Below are 4,467 nucleotides of genomic sequence, written 5' to 3'. Positions count from 1 at the left end.
TTGGGTAGGGACTGTCTCTATGTGATGCCAATTTGTACTTCCCAATCGCTTAGTACAGTGCTCTGCACATAGTAAGCACTCAATAAATACGATTGATTGATTGATTGATTGATTGATTGATTAATGAACCCATTCCCTGCATAACGAGTTTATGGTCTAGAGACTTTGGAATATTTGATATTCATCCCAGCTCGAGCCTCACGGCCCTTACATGCATAATCTTTAAATGATAGATGATTTATTTTGATGTCTGTCTCGCCCTCTAGATTGTAATATGCCCTCCCAAGCGCTCAGTACAGAGAGCTCTGCGTCCAAGCGATACTGTCTGGTGGTTACTGTCGGATATTTTCAGGGATCATTTCTATAGTGTGTGACTGGAGAAGTGAGATCGAAAGTGTAAAAAGACGCAAACCTCGAGGAGGGGTGAGAGTGTTCTCTTCTGAGCATCAAGCCAGCCCGTGGTGCCTCTTTGATCAGCTGCCGCCCGCCCTTGATGACCATTCCTCTTCTCTTCGGGGAAGGCTGGAGGGAGCGAACACAAACTGAGTGGTATTCTTTTTAGAGAGGTTGTAACAGTAGATTGCTGTTAGTGTAATAATCCAGACTTTAACATCATGGCTTGACTTCAGATGTAGGAAGCCATTAAAGCTTGTGGAGTGTGATTTCTTTGATGTTGTAATAATCAAGGTGGCATCTGTTCATTCATTTATTAATTCAATCGCATTTATTGAGTGGTTACTGTGTGCAGTGCAGGGTACTAAGCATCTGGGAGTTATGAGTCGCCAACAGATAGAGATGGTCCCTACACACCAACGGGCTCACAGTCTAGAAGGGGGTGCTTACTATGTGCAAAGCACTTGTTCTAAGCGCTGGGGGGAGGGGGCATACAGGCTGATCAGGTTCTCCCACGTGGGGTTCACTGTTTTAATCCCCATTTTTACAGATGATATAACTGAGGCCCAGAGAAGTGAAGTGACTTGCCCAAAGTCATACAGCTGACAAGTGGCAGAGTCGGGATTAGAACCCATGACCTCTGGCTCCCAAGCCCGGGCTCTTTCCACTGAACCATGCTCCTCCTCTTTGTAGGAGAGCGTGAGGTGCCACGCTCCTCCTCTTTGTAGGAGAGCATGTGGTGGAATTTAATAGTGAAATTTTGCCAAGGGCCTTATGTATTCCTTTTTCTGTTTGGGGGAATTGTTTAGTTGGATTGTTAGTTTGTTTTCCAATCTACTTTAAAATGTTTTCCTTCTTTTGAGGTTTTAAGTCAATTGCTTGTAATTGCACTTACCGAGCTCATCCAGATGCCCAGGCTGTGATCTTATCTTAAAAAGCCCTTCTTCCCTTACTTTCCAGTTTATTCATCCATTCTGTTGTATTTATTGAGTGTGTACTTCATGCAGAGCACTGTGCTAAGCGCTTGGAAAGTACAATACAGGAAATAAAGAGATAGAATCCCTGAGGGCACGGGCTCACAAACTAGCGGGGAACACAGACATTACAGATATAGACATACATATCTACATAAGTGCTGAGCAGTGGGGAGGGGGAGGAAGTCGCAGGGTGACGCAGAAGGGAGTGGGAGCTGAGGAAAAGTGGGGCTTAGTCAGGGAACACTTCCTGGAGGAGGTGTGCTTTCGGTATGGCTTTGAAGGGAGCTGAGAGGGATAGTCTGTTGGATTTGAGGAGGGAGGCAGGTGAGATGGAGGCCCAGCGAGAAGGTTAGTGGCACCAGAGGAGAGGCTGACTCCTTGACTCATCATAGTCTGCCTTCGACAGTTACGACCCCCCGGACTAAGGGCCGGCTGGGGCAGGTAGATGCAGCAGGCTGTAGTGCACAGATCCTGGGCCTGGGAGTCAGAAGGTCATGAGTTCGTATGCCGGCTCTGCCACTTGTCTGCTGTGTGACCTTGGGTAAGTCACTTCAGCTCTCTGTGTCTCAGTTACCTTATCTCTACAATGGGGATTGAGACGGAGAGCCCCACATGGGACAGGGACTGGGTTCAAACTGATTTGCTTGTATGCACCCGACACTTAGTCCAGTGCCTGACACCTAGTAAGCACTCAACAAGTGATGTAATTATTGAGAAGCAGCGTGGCTTAGTGAAAAGAGCCCAGGCTTGGGAAGTCAGAGGTCGTGGGTTCTAATCCCAGCTCCGCCACTTGTCAACAGTGTGATTTGGGGCAAGTCACTTCACTTCTCTGGGCCTCAGTTACCTCATCTGTAAAATGGGGATTGGGACTGAGCCCCACGTGGGACAGGGACTGTGTCCAACTGTATTTGCCTGTATCCTCCCCAGGGCTTAGTACAGTGCTTCTCTGTACTAGTTCACCTGGGCCAGCTAAGAGATTTTAAAAAAAGATCTAAAATTCTCAGGGGGACAGCTGGTTGAGTGCCCCCTTTTAGCTGCTGCTGCTCCTCCTCCTCCATGGCCTCGGTGTTCTGCTGTGCAGGTGTCCATGTGGACACGGTGAATTATTGGGGGCAGACCTGGGGAGATATCCTGAGCTTCAACCATAGAGTAGTGGTGATGGGGGCCCCATACACCATGGAAAGGTTGCAGATACTGTTTGAATGTATGCGGTCCTGTTGCCATATTTGGTATGGGCCTTAGAGCCTACAGCCCACTGGCTGGGTAGGGGAACCAAACAAAATAAGGAGGTAGACTCTGCCCAGCTCTGCACCAAATCTGTACCAAATCTGCACCAATCCGGTCCCCACAGTTTTCAAATCAATCAATCAATCAATCAATCATATTTAGTGAGCACTTACTGTGTAGAGAGCACTGTACTAAGCACTTGGGAAGTACGAGTTGGCAACATATAGAGACAGTCCCTACCCAACAGTGGGCTCACAGTCTAGAAGGGGGAGACAGAGAACAAAACCAAACATATTAACAAAATAAAATAAATAGAATAGATATGTACAAGTAAAATAAATAAATAAAGTAATAAATACGTACAAACATATATACATATATACAGGTGCTGTGGAGAAGGGAAGGAGGTAAGACGGTGGGGATAGAGAGCAGGACGAGGGGGAGAGGAAGGAGGGGGCTCCGTCTGGGAATGCCTCCTGGAGGAGGTGAGCTCTCAGTAAGGCCTTGAAGGGAGGAAGAGAGCTAGGTGGGCGGATGTGCGAAGGGAGGGCATTCCAGGCCAGGAGGATGACGTGGGCTGGGGGTCGACGGCGGGACAGGTGAGAATGAGGCACGGTGAGGAGATTAGCAGCAGAGGAGCAGAGGGTGTGGGCTGGGCTGTAGAAGGAGAGAAGGGAGGTGAGGTAGGAGGGGGCGAGGTGATGGAAAGCATTGAAGTCGAGGGTGAGGAGTTTCTGCCTGATGCGTAGGTTGATTGGTAGCTACTGGAGATTTTTGAGGAGGGAAATAACATGCCCAGAGCGTTTCTGGACAAAGACAATCTGGGCAGCGGCGTGAAGTATGGATTGAAGTGGGGAGAGACAAGAGGATGGGAGACCGGAGAGGAGGCTGATACAGTAATCCAGACGGGATAGGATGAGAGCTTGAACGAGCAGGGTAGCAGTTTGGATGGAGAGGAAAGGGCAGATCTTGGCAATGTTGCGGAGCTGAGACTGGCAGGTTTTGGTGATGATTTGGATGTGAGGGGTGAACGAGGGTGCGGAGTCGAGGATAACACCAAGGTTGCGGGCTTGTGAGACAGGAAGGATGGTAGTGCCATCAAATTGAAGCCGTGGGAGCGAACAACATCACCAAGGGAATGAGTGTACCAATCACTGTGATCAGCAACAGCAGTATATAAGCTCGTTGCATCGGGCACTCGGGGCCTTTTCCCTTAAGGAAATGAGCCTGCTGGGTGCATTACCCCCTATTCGGTCTTCGGCCTTACCAACAAAATTTTCGGTAGTCACACGCTGTCTGACTAATTCTTTAGTCGCCTGGCGACCTTGGGGGCCATCCAGAACAACCGCCGCCATCATTTGGGTGGCCCGTACGGGGAACCCAGTAAATGTGACTGCCGTCATCCTGGATTACCATAGCACAGCCTGAAGCCATCGGAGTGGTGAGTCCTCTTTTGAATCGTTCTTGTCTGCTCTCACGGAGGCACCCTGTGGGTCCTGGGTACACTAGGAGGGAAGGAGGACCGACCGGGTTGGTACGGGAAAAGGACGTCTCATCAGGAGGCTGGCTGGGAAAAGGACCTCTCATCAGGAGTTGGTCCGAGGAAGGGACCTCTCATCAGGGGACGCCCTGAGGTGGAGGGACCACAGCTTGGGCCAGTGGGATGCCACGTGGCACTCGGGCATAACCCGAGAGAGACACAGAACCGGAATTGTTCTTGTCTGCTCTCATGAAGGCACCCTCTAGCTCCCAGATACACTAGGGGGGAAGGAAGGCCGACCGGATCGGTCATAGCCCGAGAGAGACACAGAACCTCAAAAGAGGAACGTTTTCCACCCATTATGGGACAAGGTTTTTCAATCACCTCAAA

At 49.7% G+C, this 4,467-nt stretch overlaps 1 non-coding gene across 1 annotated transcript; it reads left to right on the top strand.

Annotated features, from left to right (window-relative positions):
- Positions 1 to 335: 335 nt before the first annotated feature.
- On the top strand, positions 336 to 551 carry LOC119941137. The gene has a single exon (XR_005455162.1). It is a non-coding gene; the product is annotated as a small nucleolar RNA U3 (small nucleolar RNA).
- Positions 552 to 4,467: the final 3,916 nt, after the last annotated feature.

The sequence above is a fragment of the Tachyglossus aculeatus genome, chromosome 19 (genome assembly GCF_015852505.1).
Source record: "Tachyglossus aculeatus isolate mTacAcu1 chromosome 19, mTacAcu1.pri, whole genome shotgun sequence".
Classification (NCBI taxonomy): Eukaryota; Metazoa; Chordata; class Mammalia; order Monotremata; family Tachyglossidae; genus Tachyglossus; species Tachyglossus aculeatus.
This window is presented reverse-complemented; position numbering and strand designations above follow the sequence as displayed.